Below are 12,744 nucleotides of genomic sequence, written 5' to 3' on the forward strand. Positions count from 1 at the left end.
ACCGAGATGCTGATGAGTGCTCTCAGAGAGCAGGAATGCAAGTCGAGTAGAGTATTTCGTGGCTGTCTGTTGCGATTGCAGCTTTTCGACGTCGAACCTTCCTTGTGTTTGTTGACGGGCATTCTTTGCTGCACAGAGGCGGGTGCGTATCTTCGCTGCGACCAGATAATGGTCCGAGTCTATATTTGGTCCTCGGAGCGTACGCACGTCTAAAACACAGGAGACTTGATAGACGGAATATCACAACGTGATCGATTTGGTTCCGCGTGTTTCGATAAGGAGACAGCCAAGTAGCTTGATGTATTTTCTTATGCTGGAATCTGGTACTACAGACGACCATATTTCGGGCCCCAGCGAAGTCGATCAGCCTCAGGCCGTTTGGCGATGTTTCGTCATGGAGGCTGAATGACTGTTGTGCCAAAGACACCTTCTTTACCCACCCTGGCGTTAAAATCGCCAAGCACGACTTTTACATCGTGGCGGGGGCAGCGCTCATAGGTGCGTTCTAGGCGCTCATAGAAAGCATCTTTGGTCACATCGTCCTTCTCTTCCGTTGGGGCGTGGGCGCAAATCAGCGATATGTTGAAGAACCTCGCTTTGATGCGGATTGTGGCTAGACGTTCATCCACCGGGGTGAATGCCAGGACTCTGCGACGGAGTCTCTCTCCCACCACAAATCCAACACCAAATTTGCGCTCCTTTATATGGCCGCTGTAGTAGATGTCACAAGGACCCACCTTCTTCCGTCCTTGTCCCGTCCATCGCACTTCTTGGATGGCGGTGATGTCAGCCTTGAGTCGTATGAGGACATCAACCAGCTGGGCAGAGGCACCTTCCCAATTAAGGGTCCGGACATTCCAGGTGCATGCCCTTATATCATTATCCTTAAAACGTTTGCAGGGGTCGTCATCAAAAGGGGAGTGTCTCATCCGAGGCTTTCGTAGATTTTTCATTGGTACTTCGTTTTTATGTGGTGGGTCCCAAGCCCTACGCACAACCTCATAAGCGGGCTTCGCCTTCTCACTTTAGCTCGCCTTCAAACGGATGTATGTTGGCTACCCAGAGGATACTTGGTCTAAAACCGGAAGTCGTGAGCTGCTTGAACCATGTGGAGAAGAATCGTTTCTGGCCACTCCCAAGTGAATGACAATCAAAAACTTTCCTCACTTGCGTGAACTTCTACACATGATCCCATCCTCCGATCCTCTATTACGGCACCCTAAATCTAGCTCTGCAAGCTGCTTCCTCCGAGATACTCCTTTGAAGTTCTTCCCAGTAAAACCCATACTGTACTCAGGATATTTATGTGTAAATGTATCACTATTTAGCAGAGAGGAAATTCCATCTTAAAGGATGAGTTATGGTTGTTTCTTGTTTTAAATCCCCCTTAAAGCGGTTTTTGTAGGAAGCTACAGTCAAGGTAATTGATTTGGAATGTAATTTTCACTTCATAAATATTTAGAGTTTTTTTTTAGTATTTGACTTGAGATTTTTTAAAATTTTTTTTGCACTTTTGCCTTTTTTTAATTTTTAACTTATTCTTTATTTAAAAAATTAAAAGGAACCTATTTTTTATTTGAAAAAAAAAAATTATTTCAATTAAAAAAATAGTTTTTTTGAACTTCTTGTTTAATTTTGAAACACAAAAATATTTATTTGATAATTTTTTATTTGATATTGGTCTACAACTTTGCTTCCGCCGTTTTTTTTGTAAATTTATGGCTTTTTTTGTATAAAAACGTTTACAAAAATGTTATTCAAAATATTGGCCGTCGCTAGCTACTACTTTTGACCATTCTTTCTGGCAGCATGCGTATTCCGTGCAAATGTCGAGCATTCGGTTGAAAAAGTGACATTTTCATTTGAGAATAAGTTTGCATCCAGATCTCAACAAATATTTTGTTGGGTTAATGTTGACACAAATGTCCAAGATCGATATAAAACGATTTAATCGATTTAATCGACCAGTGCTTGACCCTAGAGACATCTATTGGAAAACGGCGGAAGCAAAGTTGTAATTTTTTAAGTTTTTTGTTTAATTATTATTTAATTTTTTTTAAAGAATTAAAAAAAAATGTTGTTTAAAAAATTTTCATAAATATAAAATAAGTTGAAAGTTAGTTAAAATTATAGTTTTTGTTGCTATTTTGATGCTGTTCATTATATATAACAGTCAGTGCAAGGAGTTAACATACATAAGTGCTGTTAAAGATTACGGTCCATTTTAAGTGATATTTTATGAGCTTATGTTAAATCAACAGCGAATATTTTTAAACATTTTAAACGACAATTTCAAAAACAACTGTCTTGTATGTATGTAACAATAGTAGAATATAGATATAAGCAGATATAAATATATATGTATGAAAATAAATTCCGTATCTCCCATCCACTTAAGTAAAACACAAAATTTATTTGCAGAGTATAATTAAAATTCCCAACACAGTTGAACCAGCGAGTATTTATATATGTATTCCAGCGAATAGCTACTGCAAAAGTTGATGTAACTGTATAATGTGGTTTTCTTTATTTTTGACGCCTTTTTGTTGGCTTCCTTATTATAACATTTTGCACGTTTGATTTTCTGCATTTATTTATTGTTATTGTTATTACGAATTTCGCTTTATTTTATTTTGTTTATTTTTATTTTCCGTTCATTGGAATTTGTCCCTAACAAATATACAAATATATATTTACATATGTTTGTGTTTGTACACGTGTGTCACTCACTACTTCACTGCGTCCTCACAACTCACCTATTTTATTGTAATTGCTTTTTTATATTTATTTATTTTTCTAACATTTATTGCTCATCGATTGTGACATTGTTGTTGTTGCTGTTTTTTTTTTCTTCTACACCATAGTGGGAGTGCGCTCGTGTAATGATGGTCAGCTGTATCGATAGTTTGCATATCATTTTCCTACTGAGAATCGCTTGAGAATTGGGTCGGACGTGTGTGGCATGACTGAGGTGTGATTGGTTTGTTGTTGTTGTAACAATAAATAGCTAACTGTTGATATTGTTTGTTTTTTACAGTGAGGCTAGTGAAAATAATAGTTGCGCTGAGGCTACGTAATGCTTAATTGGTTACACAAATGGTTGTGGTGTTATGAAGTTAAGTTTGCTTGTTGGAAAGTTGGTGACTTTGGTGGTTTGAGGAAGAAGAAGAGCGCATTAGCGGTATGTATGCAAAATTTATTGCGGAATGTATTATATATATATATCATATGTATGTAAGTGGATTAGCTTTGAATGAAAAAATACGAACTCAAAAAAGTACATAGAGTTTTATAATAAACACCTATTTAAGATTTTTGACATTTTATAATTTTTTCATATATTGTTTTTAAGAATTAGAAATTAGGAATAAATATTTATGACATTTTTAATAAATTTTTAAATTTAAATTTTAAAAATTACTAAGATGTAGAGAAAGGCATGGAAGGGTTTGTAGCGACGGAAAAAATCTAAATATCAAATGTTGCGTAAAATTAAGTTCAAAATTATGATTTGTGATAAAGATTATTATAACACTTTTAAATAATTATTTAATAAAAGCAAATTTTTTTGGTAATATTAAAAAAAGGGTGGACTTTTTCTTAGAAAATATTTTTTAATCAAAAAATTTAAATTAATTATTTTTAACTTCTACTTAGTTAAAACTATTAATTCGATAACAATTAAATATATTTTATTCAAATAATTAAAGTGGACAATTTTATATAATTTTCCTTACTGAAGATATTAGTTGTAGGCGACTTTAAATTTATTTAAAAAATAATTTGTTGCAACTTTGGACGCTGACTACTAAAATTTAACAAATAAAAATAAAAAAATGTTTTTAAATATGGCAATGCCATTTCAACAATATTATAGTTTAAAATACGCATGTTTAGCGCAATTAATTTACATTTAATTCTATTTATTTATTTTTCTCTAATTCTAATTGATTTTGTATATATATAAAACCACAAACATACATATATAAAAACCGCAATACAACTAAATGTCTTTGATTGCTTCATTTTGTACCACAAAATGGTGCTTTTTACAAACACCGGATTTTCAGCCAACTTTGCCACATGCAACTCACCGCTTTTGCAACTGATTTGCCAAACATACACACACACGATTTGCACAATCAAAATAAGATAATAAAAATAAAATTTGATTGCAACCGAATTTGTTTGAAATGAAAATTTTCGAGCGCATTGAATTTAAGTGATTTCTGCACGCGATTTTGCTGCAATTTAATTAATCAAGCATTACGGCTGTAAATTTGTACATATACAAATATATATACATCTAAATGCTCATATGCAAACACATATATATATATATTACATGTATGTATGTATCTAATATATGCACGGATGAATGTCTGTGTGTGTCGAAAAAGATCAGTCGTGTTGCATTATTCTTTGAGTTCATTTAATTAGCTTCGCATTCAGTGCTAAACATTGGGTAATTGCGACATTAGCATGCATATGTTATTTATATATACACACGTTTGTATGTGTGTTGTGGTGTTGTGCAAAAACAGAAGACTTCAGACACGAACTTACTCGCATTGTTTTCGATTTTTTCCATTATTTCCCATAACCAAAATCACTAATTGGCTAAGATTTCTGCATGTTCGCGTATTTATGTTTGTGCTCATGCAATAATTGCATTTTTTCTCTCTCTAAATAATCAGTAACAGTGTGGCAACTACCTTGTACGGTGTATATACATATGCAACTGATGTTTTTGAGTGGTCTCGGTATTTTAAGTAAACGGTTCATTTAAGTTGAGTTGTTTGAAGTGATTTGTAGACATTTTAAATGAATATACAAATTTGAATATAAATTTAATGTTAAAAGTGGCTGAAAGTTAATAATTTTATTATTATTTTATTAAATTATATAAAACTCTTTTCTTAAAATATTTAAAGGAAATATACTTTTTTTTTGTAAAAAAACTGTAGTTATATATAAGTAAAAATTAAAAAATTATTTCAAAATCTTTTTTATTATTACTAAAATATATATTTTGTTTTGAGTATTGGTTATTTAAAAACTAGTTAAAAAACGTCCGATTATAAAAACATATTACCAAAAATTTATAAAATTTTTATTTCAAAATTACATGTATTTGAAACTTAATAAAAGCGTAAAACTTCAAAAAATTGTAAAAAAAACCAATTATAATTTAACATATTTTCGTCCTCTAAAAATAAGAACAAATGGCATCATGGAAATAAAAAATACTTAAAACTAAAAAAAATACTTTGTTTATAAAAAATTACTTTAGAGGAGAGTTGTCATCTAATAAACTTTAGTTTAAGACAAACAGATAATTTATATATAAATTTCATCAACATTTTTTTCTTAAAAGTTGGTTTCTTGTGGAAAAGTTCCAAGGAGTTGTCACCTCTCTACAACCCAAATATGCAAATACATATTTTACACATAATACAACAAATACCAGACAATACATTCTTCTTGTGTTTTAAGAAAAAAATTAATCTTCAAGAGGGTTGCCACCTAACTCGAGAAGTAAAAAATTTAAAGCATCAAAGTTTTGTTTGTGATTTTCAAGCTCAAAATTTTCGTATTTTTATATCTGCTAAATATAAATTTTATGTTTGTTCATGCCATAAGATTATTTCAATATTTTTCCTAAAAAAATATGGCATTATGGTGAGATAAAGTGTTTAAATGAAATGCTTCATGAGGAAATATAACAATTTTAATGGGAATAGACATTCCTAAAATATATTTCCTAGTTTTATTCCTCCTAACTCATGTCACTACTAATTCTTCTACTTTAAAATATTTCTAATATTATTTTAATGTGTTTAGCAATTATTCTTTTACCCACTTTATTATTTGTTACTTAATTTATTATTTTACTTAATTTCTCATTTTACTATACTTCTATTTAAACAGTATTACTAATGTTTTAAACCAGTTGCTGGTCATTTGTCTTTTATTACCCATGACCTTCACGCGTTACGGCTATTATTGCTATTATTATTTAGCGATTAACAGCTGGAGCACTATTTTTAATCACACCAATGAATATAACCACAAACAAAACGAGAAATACCCTAGAAACTCCCGCAGAGCTATTACTTCCTTATGCCAGCATAATAAGCCACAGATTTCGCACGCTGTTTCTTGGAAATAAATATTAAACTATATAATGAAAAAGATTTGAGAATGCCAAAAATATTGTTCTAAATACAGCTTCTAATTTAACATCAAATTAAAATAGCACCAAAATGCTGCGGGCGCACAAGTAACCAACTTCAAGCGCTGTTATTGAACCGAAAAGTGTGTGTGTGAGTTGGAAAGAAATATATAGACATTAAAACAAAAATAATTACAGCGAACCTATAAAGTTATTAGCTATTAGTTGGCTGGTTGCCTGCTGCTTTGACACTTAGAGTTGCATGACAAAAACAAAAATAATAATAAAATCGCCAGATTTTACTGATATTGACTACTGTGTGGGTTCTATCAGCTATTTTATGGGCTTATTTTTTTAAATTAATTTTTTTTATATTTCTTACACATTTTTCTACTTTTTTTCTGACGGCTGCTTCTCTCTGTTTACTTACAACTCATTCATATTTATTTCGGTGATTATTTTTTCATTTCATTCTCATTTAATTTTCTGTGTATATTTGTACAGATGATGTCACTGTATTTGCCGCCATATCATTACTCATACCACACAGCATTGGTATATCCCCACCATCAAAGTTATGATGCCATTTAAAATCTACTAATTTCTGATAATTTTTCATGCTTCTCGATTCGTTTTAATGAACTGTCAACTGTCAGTGGTGGGAAAGCTGAAGAGACGTAGTGGATTATGTCTACCTAAATCATAAAACTTGTCTACATTTGTATATTTTGAAGCTAAGAACAATTTATGTTACTCCACCTTAAAAATGCTGAAATATAGGCAGAAGCAATCAACAACAAAAAGCCGGTGAAGAACAGGTGTATATTGAGTGGCATTCTTGTGCTGTGAGTCAGGTGGTATGAGCAACATAAAGGATTGTATTTTTTAAGTTTTTACAAAGTGTAAGTGTAATTGTGGGTAGGTTTTCTGCTAGGAGAAAGCTGATGTTAGAAATTTTAATCATATCCTTTTCAGGACCCGATTGCACAACAAAATTGACAATTAAACACCGCTCTGACTCCGTTCTCATAAGTTTAATCTGCCAATAAATGGTTGTATTTATAATATATTTTTCTGGCAGATCTCTTGGAATAGACATTCTGGAGACAACTCTTCGATAATAAAAAATATCAGAACAACAAAAGTATGACACTTTCAGACTTTCAAAGCCTGTAAAATCTTAAAAATTTTCATCAGATGTGTAAAAATATTTTAAAAAGTTGAGTATCAGGCTTTATACCTAAATAAGCTTCAACGACAAAAGAAAATACACACCTACCATACTAGCACACACCATTGCACTTGTTGCACGAACTTTAAGCCAACCATAATCGTGCATAAAAATTGCATACGAACGTAATTACATTTCCACAGAAAATTTTTCACGCTCAAATAGCATTGAAAAGGTGTTAATCTATGCAGTTATTAGAAGGCAATAGCCAACCAACACATTAAGTAACTAGGTAGCTGGTAGACTTTCTAAAATTCTTTAACGCCTCGTCTGATTACAGCTACACTTAGTAGTGGGGGTATGCATAATTACATGGCTGTTGCGTTCACTTGCTTGCAATGGTTTGCGTGTTCAGGGCAAGAATTGGATAAATGGGAAATTAAAATTGTGGAAAAGTGTTTTATTGTTATATTGCTCTAGAAAATCAATTGTAATGAAGTATAGAAAATTTGAAAATTAAAGAGTTGATGTACTGATTGCTGAAATAATTTAATTATTAGATGGTGAAGGAATTTATTTTCCGAAATCAAAAGTAAATGTTTGAATGTAATATATTTTCGGTTGTATTGTATATAATATTCAATTAGTTCCAAAAATTTTCTAAATTAGAGTTGCAATCTTTCAAATTAATTGTAAAATTTAACTATTATTAAGTATGACTGGTTTGAAATTCTGAATATTGTTTTTTATATTATTATATTTCCCTGAGTGTATAATGAATTATAAAGATTAACATTTTAAAATGTTTCAAAACGATTGCTTTAATCAGCTTAGAAAATTAAGCTGTCAGGAATTTTTTTCCAAACAGGGTTGCCACTTTCTAAACTCATTGGAATATTTAACAATTTTAGACATGGCTGATTCAGAATTTAGTATAAATATGATTTTTCTCTGTAATTTAGTTCGAAAAATAAATATATTTTAGGGTTACCATATTTTTTAATATTTATTTGCATTATAATTTACAAAGCTGTTTATTTTAAACAATTTTCTAACACAGAGCATAATAAGCTTGAAAAATTAAACTGTCTCTCGTTTAGGGTTGCCATCGGTTTGGTCTTTAAAAAATTTTTAACTAAAAATAATTAGATTTTTAGCAAATAATTTTAATAAATAATTTCGCATTTATTGTGTACTAGCTGACCCCACAGACGTTGCCCTGCGTGAAATTATTTGTTTTGAAAAGGAAAGAAAGTTGAATTTAGATTGTATTGAAAAGCATTTATTTTTATTTATTTATTTTTTTTTTTCTAACGCAACTTGACAACAACAAGTTTTGTTTGCTGTTCCGGAGCGTAAATGTACAGAGAAGATGGTTTTCCAGCTCGTGAACACTCCACATTTAGCTGACCGTTTGAAAAACATGACATTTCCAGATTTATGCCACACATTTCCAGCGACTGTCTTTGTGACCTGTTGATTGACAAGGCATATGCAAGTTTGACTGGAAACTAATACGTTTGAACCGAAATGGTAAATCTTTGGAACTGTGAGGAATTCGTAGGATCAAGCCCCTTGTAAGTCCCTTTCAAAATTTTTGCAACTATCACATTATTCGATAGCTGCGACACAATCAGGGTTCCATTACACAGTTTCGACATAATTACAGAATAATGACGAATCCATCTTTAACATGTAAATGATGCGGCGGCATGTCAGGCAAATCCAAAAAATTTAGAAATTCAACACACAAATCTCCCGGAATTTGATTTGAATAGTATGGATTAAGTCATCAACATCGGTCTTTTTGACACCTAAAATTGTGCGTGCACTCAACCAATCGTAGTTACTTATAATTTTGGCCAACGTATTCAGATATACATTCGTGATGAGTTCATCTTTCGTTGAAGTGAATTGACAAATGGCAGGTGGATTTGATATCAAACCATCCATTTCCAATTTTTAACAGTTCTATTCATGGTCAATCATATGGTTTTCACGTACCGCTGATTTATAATAAAAAATTGGACGATTATTATTTCACAGTTCTTTCATTGTTCTGTCAAGTGCTTCTAGAGAATTGCACTTATCTCATATTATCAGTTTACAATTCTTCAACACTTTTGCTATAGCTGATTGCCTTGTAACAGGTGTTTCATTGATTTGCATGTTTAACGGAAGCTTCAGTGCCGAATATGCCGTTCTTCCAACTTCTAGTTTTAAATAAACTTGTAGGAGATATAGTCACATACACATCTATTGATAATGTAATGGATCAAGAAGATGTGGTCCATTACCCACAGGAGTTTCTAAATTCTTTGAACCCAAGTGGCCTTCGACCAAATTAAAAAAATCACAAAAACGGTACTCACGGACTTTTTTTTAGATCATTAAAACAGAAATAATTCTTTCATACATAACTTTTGTGTATCTTGAACCGCTTTCGCAGCGCAACGAACGGAAGCCCTTAAAGATAAATAATTTCCCCCGTTTTTACACATTTACCACTGTTTCTTCGCTCTATCGTTATTGATCGCAGCGTGATGCTTTATAGCCTATAGCCTTCCTCGATAAATGGACTATCCAACATAAAAAGAATTATTCAATTCGAACCAGTAGTTTCGGAGATTAGCGCGTTCAAACAAACAAACAAACAAACTCTTCAGCTTTATAATATTAGTATAGATAAATAAATGAATTTTTAAGATATTTAATTTTTAGCTTATTTGCAAAAAAATTTAAATTAAATTAAATTTTAAACCAAGTATTATGAAAATGTTCAATTATATATTTTAATTATTTCTAATTCTATAAATCGATATTAACTAATTGATTAGAGGTTCTGCTATACAAATGATTAATCTATATTAATTAAATTGGCAAATGAAGTGAAGTAAAAAAAAAAATAAAATAATAAAAGTTGTAGTTGTTGCATAACAAAAATAAAATTAAAATGTTAAGGGAAACAAAAGCAGACACCAAACAATAAAAGTAAACTAGTTATCTGATTATCTAATACTATTTTCTGCAAATACATATTTTTTCCCTCATTATTTATTCATTATTGCGCCACCCCACTTCAAGTGCACTGCCACAAAAGAATTGGCAAATGAATGAGCAAAACTGAAAAAAAATATGGCATTACCCAACAAAGCTGTCAATATTTCAAGGACATTTGCATATTCTTTATGCTTGAAGCATAATAGTAATTAAATCAAAGCACTAGATCATGCCGATTTTTTGCGACTGCAAAGCGAACCAAGCGGTTGATGGGGGTGTGGCAGCAGAAATAGGTGCAGCCGTCTCACAACAGCGGGAAGTAAACTGGAACTATGTAGAACCGCATAGCTGTGATCAAACGCAAAAACTGTTGTTTTAAGCAAAGTGTAGTGGTGACTGCTGTCCACCAGCTTGCAAATATTTTTTTCTTCGCCAGCCAGTGGTCAGCTGGCAGCGTTCAAAGGTGCTATAGTGTTACAGAACATAAGACAATGTGGAGTGTAGAAAAAATTATGAAACAAATTACAAAAATAAAAATAAAGCAGTATATGAGTGTGCGAATAACAACAACAAAGGCGCCATTAGTTACGCCCTCGCACTTGCGCACAACAACAATCTTTATATAAATAGCATTCTTTATTGACCAGTGGCTGTCGTCGCTGTTGAATTGCCGCGCTGTTTGTAATGATAATAATTTTTGTTGTATTATTTGTTTTTGCTTTTTTTATGCACTGTCTTTTGTGATTACTTACAACCAGTTTAACTGGTCAACTTCACAAGTTGGTGGAGGTAATAAAAGCGATGTAAGATATAAATATATATGTATTTTTATATAAAATGGATCGAGTAAAATCAATAAAAAATTGCCAACAGACAGGAGACAATGTAAATACTCATCTATGTATATACATATATGCACTCAAGGCGCTGACTAAGCGGTTCGGCGTTTGGACAGGTTAGATGGCTGTATGGTCAAGTGAGACTATATACCACAATAAATATGTTTTTATGCACATTATATACCACTTATGTACAGACTAATGCACCCAAAAGGCATATAAACACTTACAATTTGCATACAAACACTGCAACACCTAAGCTTTATAACATACACAGTTTGAAAACCAGTGCAAATTCACTCCATTTGCTTGCTGCTGTTGACACGGGTGTTTAAAAATTCCGTAAACTAATAAATTATGTTCAATTGGCCCATTCAATCAGCACAGTGCTCGATATTGTTGTTGGATACCCGTTCCAGCCTAGGCTACTTACACACTTTGCAGCCTGTTTTATGCGCTTGTGTGGAAGTGTGTGACAATATACATAAATTACGGCGTAATTACGGCATTGATTAATGCGAGTGTAATAAATGTGATGAAAATTGAAATATATTTTAACGGAAAGAAAACTGGTTACGAGATAAGCAATCAAACAGAGTTTGAACGAAGAGATGACGGAAAAAAAAAATATATAAAAATATATAAAAATATATTTATATTTTTATAAAATATATTTTTATAAAAATATAAAAATATATTTTTTTTTGTAAAAATATTTTTTGTTGTAAATTGGGATACTCACAAATGCAAAAAGTGAGAAATATTTATTAGTATTTTAATTGAAAAAAATTGTTTAGTTGGGTGGATAATTTGAAATAAATAGTAAAAAGAAATTGTACCGAAATGTAAGAATTTTCATTGTGGATCCCAAAATATTTTTTTTTGCTGTGGTTCCTAAAAATTGAAAAAAAAACGTTTATTAACTATTAAAAGTTCGAATTAACCAGGAGCTACTGTATTACATTGATTGCTAAAGCTTTTATTCAAATCGATTGACTTATATAATATTGCATACAATGGTTTTATGTGATTTCCAGTTCTATTTAATTGTTTTCTCGCTTTATGACTAATTAGCATGGAATTCCATAGTGAGGTGCGGTGAATAAAGTCAGGACAACTGCTAGAAAAATGCGGATATTAATTAACCTTTTTACACAATCGTAACCTGTTTCTCAGAGTGTAATAACAGAGTGTAGAAGAGGATGACGAGATATTTGAAAATCCGTATGTCTGTCTGTTCATTCGAGCAAGTGATAACTGCGGTAAAAAATAAGATATTGATTTAACTTGCTACCGTGTTCCTAGCCACACTGAGAAGATTAACATTATATATAGGTAAATTTAGATCATTGCCATGCCCTTTTAGCAACTTCGCACAGGAGCTAATTGATCAATTAAACGTCATTTGCTCGATTAAAGCGCTGATTTAGATGGATTTACCATACAAAATAAAAATCTAATTTTTCTCCATTACTTTTTAATCGAATACAAATTGAGTTGGAAAGGAAATGCAACTCTGCGACAAATGTAATTACAAATTTCTGTATTTTTAGATAAAA

At 31.6% G+C, this 12,744-nt stretch overlaps 1 protein-coding gene and 1 long non-coding RNA gene across 7 annotated transcripts in view; one reads left to right on the forward strand and one right to left on the reverse strand.

Moving 5' to 3' along the window:
- LOC105210743 (uncharacterized) overlaps window positions 1–12,744 on the reverse strand; it is a 102,590-nt gene that overhangs the window by 26,479 nt on the left and 63,367 nt on the right. The window lies entirely within an intron of this gene.
- LOC128922854 (uncharacterized) overlaps window positions 1–12,744 on the forward strand; it is a 65,614-nt gene that overhangs the window by 7,168 nt on the left and 45,702 nt on the right. The window contains exons 2-3 of the long non-coding RNA XR_008472051.1: window positions 2,865–2,971; window positions 3,038–3,181. This is a non-coding gene — a long non-coding RNA (uncharacterized LOC128922854). The remainder of the gene's footprint in view (window positions 1–2,864; window positions 2,972–3,037; window positions 3,182–12,744) is intronic.

The sequence above is a fragment of the Zeugodacus cucurbitae genome, chromosome 6 (assembly GCF_028554725.1).
Source record: "Zeugodacus cucurbitae isolate PBARC_wt_2022May chromosome 6, idZeuCucr1.2, whole genome shotgun sequence".
In the NCBI taxonomy this organism is placed as follows: domain Eukaryota; kingdom Metazoa; phylum Arthropoda; class Insecta; order Diptera; family Tephritidae; genus Zeugodacus; species Zeugodacus cucurbitae.